This window comes from Suricata suricatta, chromosome X (assembly GCF_006229205.1).
Source record: "Suricata suricatta isolate VVHF042 chromosome X, meerkat_22Aug2017_6uvM2_HiC, whole genome shotgun sequence".
Lineage (NCBI taxonomy): Eukaryota > Metazoa > Chordata > Mammalia > Carnivora > Herpestidae > Suricata > Suricata suricatta.
In genome coordinates this window covers 9,040,274-9,066,080 of record NC_043717.1, presented here as the reverse complement: position 1 = coordinate 9,066,080, position 25,807 = coordinate 9,040,274, and the positions used below count along the sequence as shown (strand labels likewise).

General features: G+C 41.7%; 3 long non-coding RNA genes across 3 annotated transcripts; all 3 read right to left on the bottom strand.

Annotated features, from left to right (window-relative positions):
• Window positions 1-1,834: 1,834 nt before the first annotated feature.
• Window positions 1,835-3,545, bottom strand: LOC115284211. Its single transcript, XR_003905132.1, has 3 exons — window positions 3,295-3,545; window positions 2,676-2,758; window positions 1,835-2,218 (listed from the first exon to the last, which is right to left on the bottom strand). It is a non-coding gene; the product is annotated as an uncharacterized LOC115284211 (long non-coding RNA).
• Window positions 3,546-3,636: 91 nt separating this feature from the next.
• LOC115284214 lies at window positions 3,637-5,807 on the bottom strand. Its single transcript, XR_003905135.1, has 4 exons — window positions 5,691-5,807; window positions 5,523-5,591; window positions 4,911-5,242; window positions 3,637-4,478 (listed from the first exon to the last, which is right to left on the bottom strand). It is a non-coding gene; the product is annotated as an uncharacterized LOC115284214 (long non-coding RNA).
• Window positions 5,808-5,985: 178 nt separating this feature from the next.
• Window positions 5,986-6,716, bottom strand: LOC115284213. Its single transcript, XR_003905134.1, has 3 exons — window positions 6,567-6,716; window positions 6,210-6,300; window positions 5,986-6,127 (listed from the first exon to the last, which is right to left on the bottom strand). It is a non-coding gene; the product is annotated as an uncharacterized LOC115284213 (long non-coding RNA).
• Between the last annotated feature and the right edge of the window lie 19,091 nt (window positions 6,717-25,807).

Below are 25,807 nucleotides of genomic sequence, written 5' to 3'. Positions count from 1 at the left end.
AACAGTGAAAACTCATGGTTTTGAGAATTAGGAAGGAATCTGTCATTTCCTACCTGAATACCTGCAGAGAGTTCATGGTAACGACAAGCGTCAGGGACGCCATCAGCCCTTCCCTAGCTGTCTGAGGATCAGACGGTCAGCACTGTGGCGTGGGGCCACATCATCACTACGGTGACATCAGCAATGTCTCATGTTAGCTACCTTTGATATGCCCACTGTGGTTCATTGACACAAGTCTGAAAAAAATAACACTGTAGAAAATAGTTTTGTGCATGACTCATTCGACTTCTACCCCTGCAAATTCCCTTGATCACTGTATCATTTCAGGACCCGTGGATACTTGCAGAACTTCAAGGTCAATCCCTAGGAAGACACACCTTCCTCTCTTCAAATTACTTATAATAATTCCATAGTCAATAAAGTAGTGAAGGACAATATGATAAATTTCCCAGATATCTGCAAATTTGTCTATAATTACTAATGTTAAGTAATATTATTTCCAAACAAGAATACAAAAAAAAAATCTTGCTACCAGTATTATAAGGGACACAGTAAAGTCTTAACTGAATACACTCCATAAAGAAAATAAACACAAGAGACTTGAAATCATAAATTATGTGGATATTTCAATATACAATTGACTTTAGGGGTACCTGCTTGGCTCAGTGAGTGGAACATGTGATCTTAGAGTTGTGAGTTTGAGCCCCATGTTGGGTGGAGAAATTACTTAAAAATAAAATCTTTAATACCAAGGTTTTTAATCAGTTAATATCACATCATCTCATACCTCCATACTAGCAAAGATAGTAACCTGATACCCACAAAAATTAAAAGATAAACCATATTAACGCAAGTCTTAGAGACATCATCCTCACTTACCTAGATAGTCAGGGTCAGATGGTTTTCACTGTAGTAGGGTTCCCTTAATACTTACCTGCTCACTAGCAAGGTTATGTTAACCTTTTTCAGTTCACCCTGTTTTCTTAACAGGACCTGAGGGAACACACAGAGATGTGTCTAAGATATAATTTGCTCTCTCAAGGCAGCTGTACCTGACCTTCTTCACGTCCATTGTTAAGGAACGCATGAATTCCACCAGCACACTTGCACCAAATCAAGATCAACACACTGTTGTCACGAGAAGCTAACACTAGTTGACTGGATACATGGAAAAATCCTATGGTTTCTACTGAGGTGACAGTCCACTACAATTTTTTGTTTTGTTTTTGTTTTTTATTATTGAGAGACCAAGAGAGACAGAGCATGAGCAGGGGAGTGGCAGAGAGAGGGAGACACAGAATCCAAAGCAGGCTCTGAGGCTCTGAGCTGTCAGCACAGAGCCTGACGCAGGGCTCCAACTCATGAACTGTGAGATCATGACCTGAGCCGAAGTCGGGCGCTCAACCGACTGAGCCACCCAGGCACCCTAAGAGTCTGCTACAATTACCTAGACAGGACCAATTTCTCAATATTTATAGGATTAAGCATAAGTTTTCTCTAAAATATGCAAAGTAGAAACTCATGGTTGTTAAAATTGCTAAGGAGTCCTTAGCAATTTTAACAACCATGAGTTTATTTATTTATTTTGGGAGAGAGAAAGACCGAAAGTGTTAGCCAAATTTAGACACATCATTTACTTGCATCTCTAATTTTTTTTAATGTTTATTTTTCAGAGAAAGGGAGACAGACTGTGAGTGGTGGAGGGTCAGAGAGAGGGAGACACAGAATCTGAAGCAGCTCCGGGCTCTAAGCTGTCAGCACAGAGCCCGACATGGGGTTTGAACTCACGAACTGCAAGATCATGACCTGAGCCAAAGTTGGATGCTCAACCAACTGAGCCACCCTTTCTAAAAAAAAATTTTTTTAATGTTTACTACACATCTCTAAAATGCAATGGTTACAACTGTGAGGTGGAAATCCAAGAATTACTTGAATAAATGCAAATTACTCTATACTCAAACAGTTAAACATATATCTTCTGTACAATATGACAGCAGAATAACATGGTTGTTAGAATTAGCAAAACACTATGTTTGCTTGCTCACCTGAACCCCTGCTGGTATAACTCACATGGTAAACAAGTTTAGGCAATCCAATATCATTCACTCAGATATATAAACATCAGATGGTCTGGGATGTGCATGTCCTCACTTAGCTGAATACCAGAGATGTCCCCCTGTTAATGACTTCTGGTTCATCATGGTATCTTGACAAGAACCTGAAAAACATTTTGTGAAGTGTGTATTAAGGGATACAACTTTTTTTTTTTTAAACCAGAACTACTGCAAATAACCATGAACACTCTATCAATACACAGCACATCAAGCCTACCTGGATACTTGGATTAATTCAAGGTCAACACCATTGTCAGATAATACCATCATTTCATAATAGGAACCTTATAAAAACCCATGGTACTTAAGGCAGAAAGAACATCATGACAATTGTTTGCCTACACGCAATCTCAACACTCACAGAGATAAACATACTTTTTCTCTTCAATATAAACTGTGAAAAACAAAGGTCACCAGATTTGGTTGGAATCTATCCTTTATTAATTGAATCCCTGTAAGAAGCAAGTTAACAAGAAGTGTTAGAGATACCCATCACCTCTTACCTACATATATGAAGATCAGATTATCTGTCCTATGGTTTAGGCCCACATCGTCACTCACCTTACCTTGGTAACAGCAATGTCCCATGTGAACTTATCATTTGTAGGCGAACTCATCATTCATGATGAGGTATTGACATGGACCTGAAAAACACATGGTGAAAAAAGAGTTTGGTCCATGAATCATTCTCCCTCTACACCTCCAAATTCCATTGGTCATCTGTATCATTTTGGGACCCATCAACAAACCTGAATACTTGGCAAAACTCGGGAGGTCAGCTCCTAGTAAGAGCCATCCTCCTCTTTTGAAGGAATATCTGCGAAATTCCCATTGCTGCCATATGATCAATTACCTGGATATCTGAAAGTCCCTCTATCAGTCCAAAACACATTCTCTCTAAACAATAAGAGATTCTAAGGCATACTACAATTGTGAGGGATAACGGCATTTCTTAACTGCCTACATGCTAACACTAGGTTACTGTAAGAGCCTGAATAATATCATTAGCCATATAAATTTCTGAAAATAATGTCTAAGTTAATACCTGTATAGTAGCAAAGATCTTCACAGGATACCCATAAACAAACATGGTAACACAAATGTTAGGGACATCACCGTCACCTACCTTCAGATGCAAGATCACAAGGTCTGGATTGTGGTAGAAAACACTATCACTTACCAGGTTAAGAGCAAGGTTCCATCAGTGAATATTATTAGGTTCATTGGGTTTTCTTGATAAGAATCTGAAGAAACACATAGGAAAAATATGTTTAAGTACACAAATATTCTACCAGAACATCTTCTAAGAATCCTGTTCACTCCCAGTATATGGAACACATCAGCTCTACGTTGATGCTTCCATTAATTCAGGTTGACACTTCTGTTACAGAGACTGTCATGTTTTAACTGGACTCCTGCAACAATATGGTATTTACTACTGGTGTGGAAACTCCTTGACAATTATAGATACACTCAAATGTCAACACTCATAGGATTAAGTAGAAGTTCTGTCCAAAATTTAAAAACTGTAAAGTCATAGTCGCTACACTAGGTAAGGACTCTATCATTTCATTTCTTAGCTGAATACCAGCAACAAAATCATAGAAACAGAAGTGTTGGGGACACAATCACTTACCTACATATTAGGATCAGATGGTCTGTGCTGTGATTTAGGCCCACATCATCACTCACCTAGATGCTTCTATGCCTCATGAAATATGGGGGAGCCTATCAATCAGAAATTCCTACATGCCTTATTCTACCTGATCTACTGCAGAATCCACTGGTCAAGTGTGTCATCTTGAGATTCATCACGATTGGCTGGATACTTGGAGAAGTGCAAGACTAACTTTGGTAAGAAATGCTTTCTTTTCTTAAGAGATACCTATAAACATTCCATGCTCGATATTGTGAAGATGGACAATATGATAGTTTATCTGGCTATCTGCCTATCTTTTTATCAAATGGAGTATGCAAAACACAATCCCTGAACAAGAATATGGTAAAATGGTATACATTACTAGTATTGCTGGGGATAAATTAATTTTACTGCATACAAGCAAGAAATATGGGTAATGTGAGAATATTTAAAACCTCATTAATTACATACCAATTTGAAAATAGGGAGGTCTAATGAGTTAATCACATACCTGGGCAACAGCAAAGACTTTACCATGATATCTGCAGAGAAGACATGGGAACGCTGTGGTTAGTGTTTGGGACCACATCCTCACTTCCCTAGACATCTGAAGAACAGTTGATCTCAACTACAGTGTGACGGCCACAATATCCCTTCCAGGTGACTAGCAGGGTCCCATTAATGACCACGACTAGGGTCACTGTAACATGACTGGCAACCATAACCTGAAAAAACACAATGGAATGACATGTTTCAGACAAAAGTTGTTTTACCTGAGAAAAAAACAGAATCTTTATAATTACTTAACAATGGTTATTTACATCATTGGAAGGATCATCAACAGTTTGGATCTTGGCAAAATGAGAACTTCAAGGTCAACTCCATTGTTAGAGAAACCATCATCTCCTGTGTACCAATAAAACGTCATGTCCACTACAGTGCTGTGGGACAGTAGGATAACGGAGCTGTATACCTATGTATCCCCCTGTCACCAAACCCTGTTACTAGGATTAAACACACACTGTCACCAAACTTTAAAATACTTACTAGCATGCATACTAGCATTTGTGGGGACTGTATCATTTCTTACTTGAATACTTGTCAAGACAAAACCAAAAACATATTAATAAAATGTTGGGAAATCCATCCATACTTACCCACATATCAGAGGGTTAGACGGTTTCCAGGGTGAAGGCCCACATCATCACTTATCTGGAAAAAGCAAAGTCTTATTGATCATAATGAGGTTCACTCTGATTTCTGTAAAGGACCTTGAAAAACACATTGTGACATCACTTCTCAGCGTTTTGGCTAAGATCAATGAAAAACACACTGTGACAAATGGGTCAATGGATAACCCTCTCTACCAGGACATGGGAGATAACCTTGTGCATTTCCATCATTGTAGGTCCCATCAAACCTACCTGGGATCTTGCAGCAGACCAAGGTCTATGCCACAGTCAGACACCATTATGTCTTTATTGCTCACCTACAAAAATACCATGGTAACATGTATGACCCACAACTCCATGGTTATTATATGAAAAACCATGAATCACTAAATATTCACATGGTTAAATGTAAATTTCCTCTAAAATATAAAATGGTGGGACATGTTTGCTAGAACTGGTAAAAGTATTATCATTTCGCCACAAATGCTTTAAATAACCCTCTTGGTAAACCAGTTCACACAATCACCAAAACTTAACAGGAAGAGATTCATGAAGATCAGAGGGCCTGATACAGTGAAGGTACATCTCATCACATACCTGAATGTCAGAAATGTCCCTGCCTTGATGACCATTCATGTCAGGTGCATTGAAATCTTTGATAGGAGCCTGAAAAACACATTACAATAGATGTGTAAAGGGACACGAATTGCTCTGCCAGGATACCTGCAATAACCTTAATCACGCTATCCTTATGGGACATATTACCTCATCCTGAATACTTGCAGTCCTGTGAGGTCAAAATCATTACCAAGAAAACAATATTTCTTCATGGCACACCTGCAAAGTTTTCACGGTTATTGCTGGTGTTGAGGACATGATGTGAATTACATGGATATGGCCATCTCCCAACACCCACAAGGGTAAGCCGAAATCTCTTCTAAAATATAACAAGTAAACACTCAGGCTTTCTAGCATTAGGGAGGACTATCAATTTGTACCTGACTACCTGCAAAGAAATCATGGTAACAACTCTTAGAGATACCATCGTCACTTGCCTGGCATTCTGGCGAGGAGACGGCCCATGCTGGGGTTCAGGCCCACGTCCTCACTTGCCCGCACACGTACTAGCATGTCTGCCGTTAATATCCATGTCAGGTGCATGGCGATGTCTTTCTCAGGTCCTTGTCAAGACATTATGAAATCTATGTTAAAGGAAATGACTTTTGTTAGCAAGTATCTGCAAATAGCCCGGCCACTCCATCATACAGGACATACCAATTCTACCTGGATATTTCCCGTCATCACACATCAACCCTGGTGTCAGACAACATCAGCATTACTTCACTGGACACCAACAGGAAACCCAAGCGGAGGACTGTGGGGCAAACGCGGCGATCAATATTTGCATGTGTGTGATCCTTCAACAGTCACAAGGTCAAATAAACTTTTTCTAATATAAAAAGTGAATGTGCCTAATGAGTTAATACTGCATCATCTCATATCGGTAAACTAGCAAAGAGCTCAATAGGAAACTCTTAAAAAAGCATGCAACCCTGTGCCAGAGACCCCATGCTCACTCACCTGGAGAGCTGAGCATCAGATACGCGTCTTGTAATAAGACCCACTTTATCTATCACGCACCTGGTTACCAGCAAGTTCCCACTGATGACCACGGTCTGGGTCACTGTGAGGTCAGGACTTCTAGAATCTTGAGAAACACAGTCAACAAGCCTGTGGCAGGATACAGCTTGTTTACCTGCAGAAAGAAATAGTGCACTGCAAATATCTTGGTCACTTACGGGAAGCATAACACCACATGGATTTTGGCTGAACTTGAAGGTCAACCCCGTTGTTAGACACACTAACATCTCTTCTAGTACTGGTATAAATCTCCTGGTCAATACTTGATGTGCAACAGGAGAAGTTCCCTGGGCCTGCATTTCCCTTTATCACTACTGAAGTTCAATACACATTGTATCTAAATTAAAACAATAAATAAATAGGTGCTCATACTTACTAACACTGTTCAGAACAGTATCATTTCTGAACTGAATACCTGCATAGAAACGTGGCAACAGAGAAGTCAGGAACACCATCTACCCTGACCTAAGTATCTCAAAATCAAGGTGCAGGGTGCTTAAGGCCCAGATCGTCACTTACCTGAATATAAACAAAGTCCTATGAGTGACCATTTGAAATTTACCATGACCACTTGCTGGTAATTTAAAAATCACTTTGTGAAAAATGTGTCTATGGACACTCCTCTTCTCCTAGGACACTGCACATGACCTTGTTCATTGCTGTCACCGCAGGACCCATCAGCTCTTCCTGGATTGTTGCAGTACTTCAAGGTCAATGCCAAAGACAGACACACCTTCACCTCTTCCCCACTCACCTGCAATAACACCAAAGATAGTACTCGACCACACAGCTCCATGATTGTGGCTATTCACGTCACAATTCACCTAACACTCATATACATAAACAGACATTTTCCTGAAATAGAAAACAATAAAATAGCTTGATTGCTATAATTGGTAAAAGGCTGTCATTTCTTACCTGATTACCTGAAAAAAAAAAAAAACCATGATAAACAAGTACAATCCAAAAATAACACTTATCTACATAGGAGAGGATCAGATGGTTTGAAATGGTGAAGGTGAACATCATCACTCATCTGGGGAACAGAAGTGTCCCCAGAGAACCACCAGTGTGAGGTTCATCATAAGCTCTTGACAGGAGTCTGGCAAACACACTATGATACATGTGTGAAAGGACACGGCTTGTTCTACCAGGGAACCTATAGGTAAGCTTGGTCATTTCCGTCCTTATGAAAGCATTACCACTGCTTGAGTATCTGCAGTACTCCAAGGTCAAGACCTTTGTCAGGTGACACAACTTTTACAGAGCACCTGCAAAATTCCCACCATCTCTACCGTGGCTGAGACACAATGACGGACCTCGATACGTGCAATCCCTCATCAGAGTGAAACATGAATTTTCTCTAAACAGTGAAAACTCATGGTTTTGAGAATTAGGAAGGAATCTGTCATTTCCTACCTGAATACCTGCAGAGAGTTCATGGTAACGACAAGCGTCAGGGACGCCATCAGCCCTTCCCTAGCTGTCTGAGGATCAGACGGTCAGCACTGTGGCGTGGGGCCACATCATCACTACGGTGACATCAGCAATGTCTCATGTTAGCTCCCAGTATTAGGTTCAGTGTGATAAAAGGATAGTGTGAAAAAAAACCCTTGTAGCCCACATTTTTGGCCTGCCTCATTCTACCTCTACCATTGCCAATTCCCCTGGTCACTGTATCTTTTCAGGACCCATGATCACTTCCTGGATACTTGCAGAACTCCAAAGTCTGTCTCTAACAAGACTCACCTTCCTCTTTCCAAGATCTATCTGAAGTAATTCCACAGTCACTGAAGTAGTGAAGGAGAATCTGATAAACTTCCTGGCTATCTGCAAATCTCTGTATCAGTCCTATATTAAGTACTTATTTCTAATAGGAATACAGAAAAATCTTATTGCTACCAATATCATTAGGGACAAATTAAACTTTTAACTGAATACATGCCAAAACCAACGTACACCTGAGACTTGAAGCCATAAATTCTGTAGATATCTGAATATAGAAATGTCTTTAAGGGGTACCTGCCTGGCTCAGTCAGTGGTGTTTGTGACTTTGGATCATAGAGATATAAGTTTGAGACCCATGTTGAGTGCAGAGATTAGTTAAAATAAAACTGTATGGTTTTAATCAGTTAACATCACATCATCTGGTAGCTGCATACCAGCAAAGATGTTAACCTGATACCCAAGAAAATTTTTAAAGACCCACTTAACACCAATGTTAGGGACATCATCCTCCCTTACCTAGCTAATCAAGTTCAGATGGTCTTCTTTGCACTAGGATTCACTTTAACATTTATCTGCTGACAGGCAAGGTTATGTTAACCATTTTCAGTTCACCCTGTTTTCTTAACAGAAACCTGAGGAAACACATAGAAATGTGTTTAAGATACAATTTGTTCTCTCAAGACCACTGCACCTGGCCTTGTTCACTTCTATCAACTCTACTGGCAAACTTGTACCAATTCAAGGTCAACACTGGTGTCAGGAGAGACTAACATTACTTGACTGGATACCTGGAAAAATCCTATGGTCTCTACAGTGGTATGAGTTCACCACAATTACTGAGCCAGGATCGATTTCTCAATACCTAAAGGATTAAGCATACATGTTCTTTGAAATGGGAAAAGTAGAAACTCACAGTTATTAGCAATGGTAGGGACTCCATCTTTTTTTTCCCGTTTATTTTGAGAGCGAGAGAGCGAGAGAGAATCTGAAGCAGGCTGTTCATTGTCAGCACAGAGCCCAATGTGGGGCTCGATCTCATAAATGGTGAGATCATGGGCCGAGTGGAGATCAAGAGGGGACACTTAACTGAGACTTTTTTGTCCCCCAGAACTCTGTCATTTCTTAACTGAATACCTACCAAAAAAAATGATGGTAATAGGAAGTGTTAAGGACATCATCATCACTCACCTATGTGTGTGAAGATCAGATGGTTTGTGTCCTTGACTTAGGCCCAAATCACTGACCCCCTTAGTGCCTAATTAACTACCACTGGCAATCTCAGTCACGGTGTTAACAGGAACCTGAAAGCCACGCTGTTCAAAGTGTTCAGTGCACATCCTGTTCTCCCTGGATGCCCACAAAATTCCCTTGGTCAGTTGTAACATTTTGCAACTCATCAGGTTCACTTGAATAACTGCCAAACTCTGAGGTTAATCCCTGTAAGAGAAACCTTCTTTTCTTAGAGGGACATCCACAGGAAGACCATGGTTACTTGCCTATGTTACTATTCTGAGTATAAAAATCTCATTATGTCTAAGTATGAAGACAGTTAATACTCATGCTTATGACAGTATTTGAGTTCAAGTCAGTTTCTTACCTGCCTATGTGCCCTAAAACTAGGTGTTCAGAAGACTTTTGGGAATACTGTTAATTACCTAGATGTCTGAAATGACAAAAGGTCTTCTATGAGTGTATGTCCCACCACATCATACCATTATTAGCAAAGACCTTACACTATTCCTGCAAAAAGTGGAACATATGTGTTGGGGACACCATCCTTAGCTAGATACTGGAGATCAGATCGTCTACATCAGACTAAGACCCACTTTATCACTTACTCAGTTATGAGCGATGTTCCAATAATCACCATTGCTGTGTTCGCTGTGATTTCTTGACTAGAACCCCAGAAAACCTGTGTAATAATTGTGTTTAAGAACACAGTCCAGGGGCGCCTGGGGGGCTCAGTAGGTTAAGCGTCCACCTTTGGCTCAGGTCATGATCGCACAGCCTGTGAGTTTGAGCCCCGCATCAGGCTCTGTGCTGACAGCTCGGAGCCTGGATCCTGCTTCAGATTCTATGTCTCCCCTCCTCTGCCCCTCCTGTGTTCACACTTGGTCTCTGTCTCTCAATAATCAAATAAATATTAAAAAAAATAACACAGTCTATTCTAAGGGCACCTGGGTGGTTCAGTCGGTTAAGCATCCAACTTTGGCTCGGGGTCATGCTCTCATGGTTTGTGAGTTCGAGCCCTGCATTGGGCTCTGTGCTAACAGCTCAGAGCCTAGAGCCTGCTTTGGATGCTGTGTCTCCTCCTCTTTCTGCACTTCCCTGCTAGTGCTCACTCTCTCCCTCAAAAAATAAAATAAATATTAAAAAAATTTAAAAAATTAAAAAAATAAGAATGCAACCAATTCTATCATGACTCCTGCAAATTATCTTGGTAACCTAGATTACTGGCAAAGCATCAACACTACCTCAATCTTGGCAGAACTTCCTTATTGACACTGCTAGACACTATCATTTCTTCACCAGCTACCTGTAGAAATCTCCTGGTTCACAGTGTTTGATATTGAATAGTCAGATAACCTGGACACTTGTTTATTCCTCAGTCCCTTCTATGCATAACATACATCTAAACTCTCAAATAATAAAGGCTCATGATTACTAGCGTCAGTAGGAACATCATCATCTCTTACCTGAATACCTATAAAAAATGGTAACACAAAGGTTAGGAACATCCTCATTTACCTCAATATCTGAAGATCACCTGATCTTTAAGGTGCTTAAGGCTTTTATCATGACTTTCTGTGATCCATGCAAAGTCTCTAGTAATGAACTGTGATCTCTCGAGTAGAACCTGAAAAACACACTGTGACAAATGTTCATCTACAGACACATATCTTCTATCGGACACCTGCACATAACCTGCATTTTCATCATGGCAGGATCCATCACGCTAACTGGATGCGTGCAACTAAGGGCTAGCCACAGTTAGACACATTATCCCCTAACTACACATCTCTAAAATACCATGCTTATAATTGTGTGGCAGAATTCCAAGGTAATTACCTGGATAAACACAAAGAACTCAATCCTTACATAGTTAAACATCTATTTTCTATACAATAGGACAGCAGGATAACATGGTTGTTATAATCAGCAACATCATATGATAGCTGGTGTACCTGACCACTTGCTGGGAACTCACGTGGCAAAAGAGGTTTAGACAATCCAGCATCGTTCACCCAGATATATATATAAATATAGATCAGATGGCCTGCACGTGCCTGTCCTCACTTACCTGCACACCAGAGATGTCCCCTTTAGTGACTTCTGTTTCCTCATGGTGTCTTGGCAAAAACTTGCAAAACATTTCGTGAAGTGTATATTAAGGGATATGAGGGATGCCTGGGTGGCTCAGTTGGTTAAGCTTCCAACTTCAGCTCAGGTCATGAGTCTTGCGGCTTTTGAATTCAAGCCCCATGTCAGGCTCTGCGCTGACAGTTCGGAGCCTGGAGTCTGTTTCAGATTCTTTGTCTCCCATTCTCTCTGCCTCTCCCATCCTCATGCTCTGTCTCTCTCTTTCAAAAATAATGAACATTAAAAGATTTTTTTAAAGGGATACACCTTTTTTTTTTTTAAAAAACCTGAATATCTGCAAATAACTATAGACACTCTACCATCACAGCCCCATCAAGTCTACCTGGATACTTGGATTAATATAAGAGCAACACTATTGTGAGATAACACCATCATTTCATAACAGGACCCTAATAAAAATCCCATGGTTACTAACTGGGGACAGAACATCATGCCAATTATCTGGATACACATAATTCCTCAACACTCAGAGTTAAACATAATTCTTTTCTTCAATATAAAGTGTGAAAAATAATGGTTACCAGAATTGGCTTGGAATCTATCCTTCACTAATTGAATACTTGTTAGAATTATGTTAACAAGAAGTGTTAGCTCTTACCTGCGTGTATGAAGATCAGATGATGCGTGCTGCGGTTTAGGCCCACGTCACTGACCTTGATGACAGCAATGCCCCACGCTAACTTATCACTGATAAACTCATGGTGAGGTCTTGACATGAGTCTGAAAAACACACTGTGAAAAATGTGTTTGGTCCATGAATCATTCTAGTTCTCACCTCCAAATTCCCTTGGTTATTTGTTTCGCTTGAGGATCCATCGATGTTTTCTGGATATTTGCACAAGTCCACAGTTAAACCTTAGAAAAAGCATCTTCCACTTTTGGAATGATGCCTGCAAAAGTCCCATGGTCATTAAGGCATGATGGAGAATATGATAAATTACCTGGATGCCTGTCTCTTTACAAATGTTAAATCCACATTAGTTCCCAAGAGAGTATAGTAAAACCTTATGCTTACTAGTGTTTTTGTTGTTGTTTTTAAATGTTGATTTCTTTATTTTTGAGACAGAGTGTGTGAGCAGGAAAGGGGCAGAAAGAGGGAGAGAGAAAATCCCAAGCAGGCTCCACACTCTCAGTGCAGAACTGGACTTGGGGCTTGATCCCACCTCGACCATGAGATCACATGACTGGAGCCAAAATTAAGAGTCGGTTGCTTAACCGACTGAGCCATCCAGGCACCCCACTAGTTCATTATGAACAAATTTCTTAACCACATACATGCTAAAAGAGAGGTTAATATAAGGGTTTCTACAACATTGTCTGAATGTCTCTTATGAGTTAATGTCATATAATACCGTACTTGTCTACTAGCAAAGACCTTAATGAGCTACTTAGAGAAAACATGGTAACACAGAGATATGAACATTATCCTCACTTACCTGTTTGAAGGTCAGTCTGTATTGTGCTCAGACTCACATCATCAATTATCGAGTTAAGAGCAGAGTCTTGTTAATGTGCACTGACTAACTGTGACCTCCTGACTAAACCCTGAAAAAAATGGCACAAATGTGTTGAAGGACACAACTACTTCTCCCAGGATACCTGTAAATAACCTTGGTCACTTCTATCATTAAGGAACACGTAGCTACATATGGACACTTACAGTTCGCCAAGGTTAATAACCATTATCAGATTAAGACCATCGTCTGGTGACTCAACACCTGCAGAATTCCCAGGGCTACCTGTATTGTGGGACACCATGATTCTTATCTGAATATGTGCAATCCCTCATGCTAAGGGTTAAATACACACTTTCTCTAAAATCTAAAAAAATGAAAACTCATTGTTTCTAGAGTGTGAGGACTCTAGATCTTCATCCCTGAATAGCATGGAATCCAACTATGGTAAGTATTATTGAAGCCATCATCACTTACTTACGTTTTTGAAGGCCAGGTACTCTGTGCTGCGGTCTAGGCCCACCTCATCACTTACCTGAACATGAGCAATGTCCCCATTAATGAGCACTGTTAGCGTCATCCTGATTTACTGACAGGAAGCTGAAACACGTATTATGCAGTCTGTTTCAAAGGATACCATTGATTTTATTAAGATACCTGCAAATAACCTTGTTTACTTTCATCTTGATGGGACACAGTAACTCTACCTGGATACTAGCAGTATCCCAAGGTCACCATTTTTAGGTAAGACCAACATTTCCTAACTGTGCACCTGCAAAAATCCCATGGTTCCTACTGTGGTAAAGTACACCGTAATTGCCTGGTACCTGCAATCTCTCTACACTTGGTTGATTATTTAGGGACTCATCAGTGAGATCTGGATGTTGCAGAATTCCCAGGTCAAATCCTTGTCAAAGACCTCTTCCTTTCATGGAGGCATATCTGCAGAAATCCCACGTTGATAACACAATGTTGAACAATACAAAAAATTAACTGGACACTTGCATATCTATGGCTAGGCGAGTTAAATACTTGTTATCCTTAAATATCTTACTATCCTTAAACAAGAAATTAGTAAAATTTCATGTTTACTAGTACTGTTAGGGACAAATCCATTTTTAACTGTATACATGTCCGTAACAATTTGTAACATAAGAGTCTTGACAATAGCATTAATGAGATTCTGCAAATAAGAACGTCTTCAAGTGAGTAACTATTACACCATCCCATTCCTGCATACTAGGCAAGACTTTAAGATACCTGCAGAAAGTAAACAAAAAACAAGAAACATGGGAACACAAGTATTAAGGTCGCAATCTTAGTTTCCTGATATCTGATTATTGGTTGGTCTGTCACCTTGCACAATCCATAGTATTACATACCTAGATACACAAAAAACTCCATTAATGAACACTTTTACATGTCCCATGATCTCTACACTGGCACCGAAAAGAAAAACAAACAACCACCAACCAAACCAAACCCCTCCCCCCGACGGCAAGAGTGTTTAAGGACACACCTTGTTCTATCAGGGTAATGACAAAGAACCTTGGTCACTTCCATTATTAGGGAACTAGCAGCACTCCTTGGCTCTTGGCAGAGCCCTAAGATCAACGCCACTAAGACACACATCATCATCTCTTGACGGAGCACCTCTAAAAACCTCATGGTCGATACTGTGGTGAGATGCAGAATATTTCACTTGGATTTATGTGATACTCCTGTATAACTAAGGTTAAACATATATTGTATTGAAAATTTTAAACACTGAGGAGTAATGCTTACTAGCATTGGCTGGGACATTACATTTCCTACCCGAAGACACACACACACACACACACACACACACATTTTAGGGACACTATCCTTACTTACCTAGATAAGTAAAGGTCTGATCTGTAGTGTTCTTAAGGCCTGGACACCAGCAAAAGCCCCGTAAACAACCTTGATGAAATCCATCATGTTTCCTTAATTGGAACCTGAACAACACATTGTTACAAAGTTTCTACCTGTACATCTTTTTCCTTCTAGATATCTTTCAATCAAGTTGGTGACTTCGGTTCGCTGCAGGTTCCATGGATTCTACCTGGATACGTGATCTATTCCACTGCCTACACCTTTGTCAGCAACAATCTCTTTGTTGACTGCACACTTGCAAAAATCCCGTGGTTACCTGTATGGTGGGCACATCATACGTACTTGGAACAGCAATCCTGGACACTCTGATACACCTCTCTAATCAAGAAAATTAAAATCTAATGCTCATTAATATTATTAGGGACAAGGTTGTTTATTACCTACATACCTGACAAAAGACATCAGGATAGAAGCTCTTGAAACGATTACTAATTACCTGGCTGTCAGAAAATAAGAAGGTCTCTAATGCGTACATGTCATGTTGTCTTTTACCTTATACTAGCGGAGTTCTTACATGATACCTGAAAACAAAACAAAACAAAACACGGTAACAGGAGTGTTAGGGGCAGCATCACTGACCCAGATTTGTGAAGATCAGATGATCTGTAGTGTGGAGGGTGCACATCATCATTCACCTGACTATTGGCAAAGTCTCAGGTTCAAGACCATTACTAGTTTTACCATAATCTCTTGACAGGAAATGGAAAAACACATTCTGAAACACTTGTGAGATGAGACTTTTCCTACCAGATGTGCAAATACCTTGTTGACTTCTATCATTATAGGACTTAGAAACCCTACCTGATGCTGGTAGTACTCCACTGTCAACACCGTTGCTATAGAAAACCATTATTTCTTTATTAGACACTTCCAGACATCTCCTGGTTTGTACTGTGGTAAGGAACACTATGACAGTTACTTGGATATGGAACTTCCTTAACACCCACAAGACTAAGCACACATTTTCTCAACAATGTAGGAAGTAAAAACTCGTGATTTCTAACATTGGTAAGGATTCTATCATTTCTTATTTCAATACCTGCAAAACAAACGACACGGTAACAATAGTTAGGTAAGTCATCACAAATCCTTCCCCCTCCCCCCTGCCCCCCCTTCCTTATTGCCTATTTTGTTTTGTCCATTTGTGTCAGGTGGTTATTTTACAAGGTTGGGGGTTCTCTAGCTCTATACTTTGCTTTGAGAAGTGCACTTGAAACACAATTTCGGGGGGCACCCGGGTGGCTCAGGCGATTAAGTGCCGGCTTTGGCTCACGTCAAGAATCTTGTGGTTCATGAGTTTGAGCCCCGCATCAGGCTCACAGTTGCCAGTGCAGAGCCTGCCTTGGATTCTCTGTCCCCCTCTCTGTGTCCCTCCCCTACTTGTGTGCATGCACATTTGTGCTCTCTCTCTCTAATATAAACATTTAAAAAAACCAGAAATTTTTATTGTTTAAAGCTACATTCATACCAAAAGAATTTTGGGTAACTTGATGTTCTGTCTCTGGACAAAGCTAATAGTATTTTTTCAACAGCACCTTGCCTGAACAGGACTTGCAACAAATGCATAGATTGAAAAAATATTTTTGAACCCTTGATTACTTTAATTGCAACATTAAAACATTTAACTTAGGGGCACCTGGGTGGCTCAGTCAGCTTAGCATCCGACTCTTGATCTCAGCTCAGGTTCTGATCTCATGGTTTGTGAGTTCGAGCCCTGCATCAGGCTCTGCACTGACCATGCGGAGCCTGCTTAGGATTCTCTGTCTCCCTCTCTGTGCCCCTCCTCCACTTGCTTTCTCTCTCTCTCTCTCTCTCAAAAATAAATTAACATTAAAAAAGGAAAATATTTTATTTGATTTGAAAAAAATGGATTTGCTTATTCCCATCAGCATACTATTCTGAGTTCTCACTGTGTAGGCTGATTTGTCAGGCCGTACTCTTGTTCACCAGTCTTTATAAATTTTGTGCAGTAACTAACGGGAAAGGGCTAAGTGCACTACCATGTAAAGAGATCACACATGACTACCCTTCATCAAATACTATGTGGAGATTTAGTTTGCATGATTTCACAAAATAAATACCTTATGTCAAATACTAGATGTGCATCTGTTATTTTACCGAATCTTGTTTAGATAGGGACAGAAGAAACAGAGGTACGGGGTACCTGGGCACTGAGCAGCCAATGGCAGCTTCAATTTCCTGGGTGACTGCGGGACCAGTCCTCTTCTCAGATTGCGAGGACTCTTCACCACACCCTGACAGGAGACGAGATCGGCGCAATTATCCTCAACCTGCATTTGAAAACCTCAGGGTGACAGTCCTACCTCTGGGCTGGAATTTACACCCTTAATTGCCTAGCAACCCTGTTACCTTTGCACCCCCCTCCACTCCAGTGATTACCTGAGTAGTTGAGTCACTTGTACAGCCTTCTAGTTAGAATTGATGTGCATTTCCCCCTAAACCCAGGTGAGAGATCCTTCCTCACCTGTCTTCTGGATTAGGAAGGAGCATGTGTTAATTCACATGCCTATGCTGTGCCAGCAATTGAGAAAAATCTAATTCATCTTCGCAGCTACCCTGTTATGGCGAGCTGTTTGGGCTCACTGGAACACATTAATCTGCGTCGAGCTTTTAGCCCCACCCTTCACACACACAGTATCCAGATACAATATCCTACTGTAAGGACGCAGGTCTGATTCAGGCTTCCCCTGTACTTAAAGGCCAAGGTGCGGCTTCTCTGTATCATTGGCCAATGGAAGGGCACACATTGCCCAGGGAAGGAGGGACAACTCTTGTGGCACCCAATCAGGAGAGGCCAGCTAATACCTTTGACCTTTCTAGGGGCGGGCCTAAAGATGGAGGCTAATCATGCCCCACCCTACGTGAGGGTCTTAGTCACACCCTACATGAGGGTCCTGGGCCCACTCTGTGATTGGTCGATACTCTAAATGTTGTGATTGGCTCCCACTACTGCCAGTATTGATAGGGGGGTAGGGAATGGATTGCTCTACCTGTGTTGTCATTTCTTGTAATGCCCCCTTCCTAAAAAAAGCCCCTACACTGCCATGTTCGGGGCCCTCTCCACATGGCCAGTGGATTGGTGGAGTCTGTGAGCCCGAGTTTAAGCCCGTAGTAAAGCCCTTTGCTTTTGCTTGCGTGACTCGGTCTCCCTGGTAGTCTCTGGTTTCCTTTGGGGTGATATTGGAAACTTGGGCATAACACTATGTAGGCGGCAACTACACCTCAGCCACATTTTCTAACTTCAGGCAGTTCAAGATGGAAGCCAGTTCCTGTCAAGTATACCTTGGCTGCTGAAGGCCACTCTCATCTCCCCTCCCTTTGGACACCCCTCCACGCCTCTGAGTTAACTGAACCTGCACGGGTCACTGATCTCCACCCAGAGGGCATTGGGAACCTAAAGGAAAGGCACAAAAATATGCTGAGTACTAAGCAGCCGAGTTCTCCCGAGGGGACTTCTACACCATCATTAAGGTCTAAAGCGGAAGTCTCCCGATCTCTGGAAAGTTGCCCACCTCACAAAGCACATGGACTAGAGCTTAAGATTAAAATGGCGGTCGGCCGGGGTGGGGAGTCGTGTGGGGGAGCTCAGTTATGTGCAAGCAGGTCCTCTCCAGTCAGGTTCTGATCCCCACGTGCAGGTGCAGCTGGTACTCAAAGGCAGTGCGGTTATTTCTTTTCTTTAGTAAAGCTCAAGTGGTTTTCTGCTCCGTTTTACACCTACATCATCATTTACCTGGATAACAGCAATGTTCCCCCATTACCGATGGCTATTGTTGGGCTCGTCATGATCTGCTTAAAGGAGCAGGAAAAGCATATTGGGAACATTTTCATTAGTACTAGTCTAAAACTACTGGATAGCTGCATATTCCCTTAATTGTTTCTATGTTTGCTACTTTTTAGTGCCACCTGGTTACTTGCAGAGCTGTAAACCTGAGCCCTACTAACACATACCTGCTTCTATTGAAAGGTACCTACAAAAGTCCCACAGTCAATAACACACGACAGGCAATATCAGAAATTACCTGGATTCCTGCTTATTGATGCATCACTAGGAGTATAAAATAAACACATACCATCTCTGAGCAAAAATATAGACTATTTCATGCTTACTAATATGCAGAGGCAAATTAATTTCTTCCCTGCATACCTGCCGAAAAGCAGGTTATCAGAGTTATGATCACCATCATTAACTATCTAGTTATCTGAGATTCAGAGGGTCTCTAATGTGAAAATGTCACACGATTTCTTACCTGTATATTAGCAAAGTCCTCACCTGAAAAGCTACAAAAACCAGAACCAAAACGAAACAAACCTTTGTTCATAGGGTTATGGTATTATGGGAACCATCATCGCTAACCTGGATATTGGAAATCTGAAGATCTCTAACATGTGAATGCTCCCAACATTGCTTTCGTGTCTACCAGCAAAGTCACATGTTCGCTGCCATTGTTAATTTCACTGTCATCCATCGAGTGGAACCCATAACATCATGGTGGCAACCATGGTTCAGGACACATCTTTTTCGACCTAGACCATGCTACATCCCATGGGAACTACTAGCATTAGAGGAATCATCAACTTTATCTGCATGCTTGCAGAATATTGAGGTCAAAACCATTGGCACACCATCAACTGTTGACTGGATACCTATAAAGATCCCATAGTCAATAGGGAGCTGAAAAACACTACGACAGTTTACCTGGGAACTTGCAAATCCTTGAGCCTTGACCAAGGTTCAAAACTAGGAAACATTAAGGGCTAATTCTTAACAGTATTTGTGGGAACATTCCTGAGTAGCCACAAAAATCAGGATAACACAAATGTTAGGGATAACATCACCATTTGCCTAGATGTCTGAAAATCAGGTCTCTAACGTAAGACTCACATAACCACTTACTACATACTATTAAAGTCCAAAAGTTCCATTAACTACCATTGTTAGGGGCTCTGTGTCCTCTTGACTGAGACCTAAAAAACCCTATTGTGGCAAGTTTATTTAAGGATCTAACTTTTCCTACCAGGACACTGGCAAATAACTTTTGTCACTTTTACCTTTATGGGCCCATGAATGCTACTTGGACACTGGGAGAACTTCAAGGTTAACACTGTTGTCACAGACACCATGCTCCCTTGACTCTGAACCTATAAATATCTCCCAGTCAATACTGTGTGATGAAGAAAATTGGGCTCACTTACCCAGATGCCTGTAAATCCTTCATTCATTCCTCAGCTTAAACATGCAGTATCTCTAAACTAGAAAATTGGTTACACTAAATCTCATGGTTACTAGTGTTCATAGGCCCAGTTTCATTTTTCACCTGAATTCCTGCAAAAACATCACAGTGACACGTGTTAAGGACACCATCATCAGCTACTAGATTTCTGAAGACCAGATGGTCTGTACTATGTTTAAGAGAAGTTTCTCAGGTGACAAAGTTCTCTGTATGGCAGAGCAAACAGTTTACCACAGATTTCCTCTTCCCACCTTCCTGTGAATTGTCCTCCTGTCCTTCGAAAGCCCCAGACCCCTATCCCTTTCCTTAGCTCAGGATGGATAGAAGCCTTGATTGTCCGCCTGCCTTTTTGAGTTTCCCATCTTTGTAGGGTTTCCACATGTGCATAAGTAACTAAAATTGGTTTTTCTCTCTTTAAGTGGTCTTTTCTTACTGGGGGGGGGGTGTCTCCTCCAAGAATCTAGAAGGGTAAAGGGAACATTATTTTTCCTCCCCTACAATACCTTCCAAGTTCCATATTTCCTTGACTAAAGACTTGTAAAATATCGTGGTCAGCACAGTGGTTTGTGACACATTATCTTTACATGGTTATCTACAGAAAAACAGAACTCACATGGAGATTGACAAACCATCCAGATAAACATCACTGTTAGGAACACATCAGCTCTAATCTGGGTAACCATTATTAGTTACACATCATTTCTTACCTCGATACCTTCAAATGTTACAATCACCACATTCTTAGGGACATCAATGTCACTCACCTGGACACTTGGAAAATGTCTCGTTCACTAGGGTGGTTAGGAGCGCCATTATCTCTTGACCGCATACCTGCAAAATCCCAACATCTTTTTCATGGCTAAGGACGCCATCATCTCTTTCCTAGACTTCTGAAACATCCCATGTTTGCATCTGTGGTTAGATTTTCCATCACACCTGGAATACCACAAAATGTCACATTCACTAACATAATAAGGGATACCATAAGCTTCTACCTAATTACTTGAGAAGTCCCAATTTCAGCCCTGTAGTTAAGACCACCATCTTTAACTGAGGATCTACAAAATCCATGGTCACTCCCACAGTTAAATTGATTATTTCTTACTTGTAGAACTTCAATATTCAATGTTTACCAACTCATTTCCTGCCTTGATATTTACAAACTCCCACGGACATTACCATGGTTAGGTCTTGGTCATCTGTTCATCGTAAATCTACAAAATCCCATGGGCACTGTCATGGTTAGAGACAACATTATCTCTTCCTTAGATTCCTTCCCAAACTATGGTCATGAAAATCGTGAGAGCCAGTATCATCTCTTACCTAAATATCTGTCAGACCTTACGGTCACTGAATCTCCCGGATGGACATTCAATGCTCTTCATGCTCTGACTTCTGCCTGTCTCATCCCCTTCAGCCCCTGCTGTCTGTCCCCTCATCCTTTATAATGTGAGTATTCTAAGTAGTCGAACATCCCTGAACATTTCTGTCTTCCCTGGTTACAGGCAGTTGAATGCTCAGGTCAGCCCTTATGGTCTATTGGGAGCTGATTATTGGCATATCTTTGCAACTCAGTGTTCAGTGGCCTCGAAATTGGCCATGGTGGAAGTATTTATACCACACAAGTTGGCAAATGCTACACATTAGGGCTTTTCTTTTAGGCATTTAGGAGGATGTGCTGATGAATAAAGTAATCAATGAACAGTGAGAGGCACTACTAATAATGAAAACTCAATCTTGCTTTCTCATGAAATTTTTAAAATTATTTTTATTTTTATTTAAAAATTTTTTTTAAGAGAGCGAGCCAGCACAAGTGGAGGAGGGGCAGAGAGAGAGGGAGAGAAAGAGAATCCCAAGCGGGCTCTGCACTGTCAGCACAGAACCCAGTGAGGGGCTTGGTCTCATGAACCATGAGATCATGACCCGACCCAAAATAGAGAGTCAGATGCTTAACCAACAGAGCCCCTCGGGCACCCCACCATACAAAATTTTTATTGTGCTTTTGGTGACAATCTAAATTTCTATCAGTAACCATATTTAGATTTCATGAGGTCCTTAGTCACTATTCTTTTGAAAAACAAGTGAGGGGCACCTGGGCAGCTAAGTTGGTTAAGTGTCAGATTCTTGATTGCAGCTCAAGTCATGATCTCATGGTTGTGAGATCGAGCCCTGCATTGAGCTCTGCATGGACACCCCAGAGCCTGCTTGGGATTCTCTCTCCCTCTCTTGCTGCCCCAATCCTGCTTTTATGCACACACACACACACATTTTCTCTCTCTCAAAATAAATTAATATTTAAAAAAACCAAAATTAAAAAAATGTGTAAGATGACAAGTGAGCAAAGTACTACCCTACATCCTTAATTTTGGGGTCCACAGTGTGGGAGCCAAATTTATGGTGATTCTGGGGGGAGGGTCCTCCACTTGCTGCAATTCCGATGGTTGTGTCTTTCAGAATGCCCGGGGACTAGCAGAAGTGGGATGCAATACAGGCTATTTTTGTTTTCATGGTGAGATTAGTTTTTGTTTCTAACTTTCTTACTTTTTCTTGTACCCTCCCATTTCTGCACCCGTTCCTGATCCAAGAATACCCCCCAGGTTAAGTGAACCATGGTGATTATAAATATAAAACTGATACACCACTGGGCAATTTTCCTTTTCTTAAAGAAAATGTTCTATTTCTTTTTTGTGTGTTTGTTTTTAGCATTTAATTTTAGAGAGAGAGATCATACGAGCAGGGGAGGGGCAGAGAGAGAGGGAGAGGGAGAATCCCAAGCAGACGCCACTCTATGAGCACAGAGCCTGTTGTGGGGATTGATCCCACAAACTGTGAGACCATGACCTGAGCTGAAACCAAGAGTCAGATGCTTAATCAACTGAACCACCCAGGTGCCCTGAAAAGGTTCCATTTCTTAATGCTTATTGTTAGCTACTACTCTTTCTGCTTGCCAAGGTCAGCCACCAGCCGTGAGACACTGCAGGTGTGAGGCACATGAACAGCCCTGAGAACTAAGTTTGATCTCCTGAACCTACTTCTCACCCACCTCACCCCTTACATTTCCTAGGTGGTCTTTGCTCCTCATGATCTTGTTCCAGCCACTGGTTGAATTCAAATGAAATTATTTCCTGCCTTGGAGGGGATTAAATGTGCATTAAAATTATCATGGGTTCCCAACTGGGTTTTTAGGCTTAAAACCCCCAGGGTCAGATTCCTGTGGGACTTTCCCTGTTTATTTTGATTTAAGTGGAGAAAAATGTTTTTACAGCCCTACCTATGGGCAGTTTGGTTTGAGTAACCGAAGGGCTTGCCTCTCTTTGTTTATCAACAGCTATCAGGCCCCAAAGACAGCTGGGCCCCGCTTTCGGCCAGGCAGAAGGCAAAGTCTGGCATTTGGGCTTTCAGCTAAGGCATGCCCTGACTCGGGGAGGTCCCTTATCTCTAGCAGCCTTGCATTCTCCCGGGACACGAGTTCTAAAATTCATTCCGAGATGATAGGAACGCTTGTGAGCACAGCTTCACGGAGAGACACTGAATCACCATGTTGTACACCTGCAACTAACATAACACCACGTGTCAATGATACTCATTAAGTTTTTAAAAAATTCTTTTAAAAAAATGTTAATGTTTTTATTTATTTTTGAGAGAGAGAGACAGAGTGAGCAGGGAAGGGTCAGAGAGAGGGAGACACAGAATCCGAAGCAGGCTCCAGGCTCAGAGCTGTCAGCAGAGAGCCCGATGCGGGGCTCAAGCCCACAAACCATGAGATCATGACCTGAGATGAAGTCGGATGCTCAACCACCTGAGCCACCCAGCTGCCCCTACTACCACTAATTTTATGTAATAAGCCTTGGAAATCCTGGGATTGACCCTAAAATGACTACTTTGGCACTTAAGAGTTCTAAGACCCATTTGGGGGCACCTGAGTGACTCAGTCAGTTGTGTCTGAGTCGATTTCAGCTCAGATCACGATCCCTGGGGTTGTGGGATGGAGCCCCACGCCGGACTCTGGGCTGACCGTGGAGCCTGCTGGAGATTCTTGCTCTCTCTCGTCCTCCCTCTGCCCCTTCCCACCACTTGCACGCTTTCTCTCGGAAATAAAAATTTAAAAAAGACATGTAAGAGTTCTAAGACCCATTGCAATGCGTTGAGGGGAGGTTTCCCCACACCAACAACTCTCAGACACCAGCTTGGGGTGCCGCAAATTTAACTCCATTCTGACAAGATCTATCCTCAAGATAGAGTCAGACCCTGCAGGTTACAGGCTCCGTCCCACAGGACTCCCCCTCCTTCAGGTGTCAGTTGTTACCAGTGCTTCCAGTAGAGCACCCGGCTGGATGCGGGGGCGGGCAGAGCAGAGCCTGCCAAGGCAGAACAAAAGAGAAATTTACTAAAAACACTGCAAGGGAAGCAGTGGGTTGGACAGCAAAGCAGAACGTGTTAGGAGGTGGTGGTGAGGAGGCCACAGTTGTAGGCAGAGTGAGGGAGCATGGGAACGTAGGTCACATAAATCAGACGTTCCCACCACTCGCTCCTTGGGTTTGGTTCATTTGCTAGAGCGGCTCATAGAACTGAGAAAGTTTTACTCACTAGATTCCTGGTTCATTATCAAAGGAGAGGACTTGGCAACAGCCAGATGTTAGAGACCCAGTGGGCAAGGTGTGGGGAGAGGGCGGGGGGCCGCCAAGCCCTCGCCGAGTGTGCCATTCTTCCCGAATCTCCTCCGTGAGTTCACCATTCCCAAACTTGGTCCGGGTTTTAAGGAGGCTGCATTCTGCAGGCTTGATGATTGAGTCACTGACCACTGGTGATGGATTCAACTTCCCGCGCCTCTCCCCTTCCCAGAAATCTGGGGTGGGGCTGAAAGTTTCAACCTTTCTCAGCAAGGTTGGTTTCCCTGGCAACCAGCTCTGACCAGCAGGTGCTTTGCAAAAGTCATCTCATTAACATAAACCCCGCTGTGGAAAGGAGTTTGTTATGAACAAAAATTTACACCTTACCCCTTTACGGCTCTGTGGGGATTTAGAGAATTGAGGATAAGAGACCAAATATTATACCAAAAGAGGCTCCCGTGGCTCAGGAAATGTCAAGGGTTTTAGGAGCGGTGAGCTACTAACCATGGACGAAGATCAAAAAACATATGAGAAATAAATTTGGTCATCTGAGTCACCAAATATATAATTTTCATAAATCACAATATCACGGTACTTTTAAAAAAATCACAAAAAGACACACACACACACACACACACACACACCAGGTTTCCAGTTCTAAGCATACTATTTATATTAAAAATAAAACCCTATGTAGGAATTCTGATGATCTAATTTCATCATCTTCCCCATTTTCTATGAGGAGACACCAAGCCATCAGATTTTCCGGGCTGAGTGAAAAATATCAGCATCAACACACACATATTTGTGTATCATTTCACATATTAAAAAAATTTTTTTTTTGTTTCTGAGAGAGAGAGATAGAGAGAGAGAGAGAGACAGCCCGAGCAGGGGAG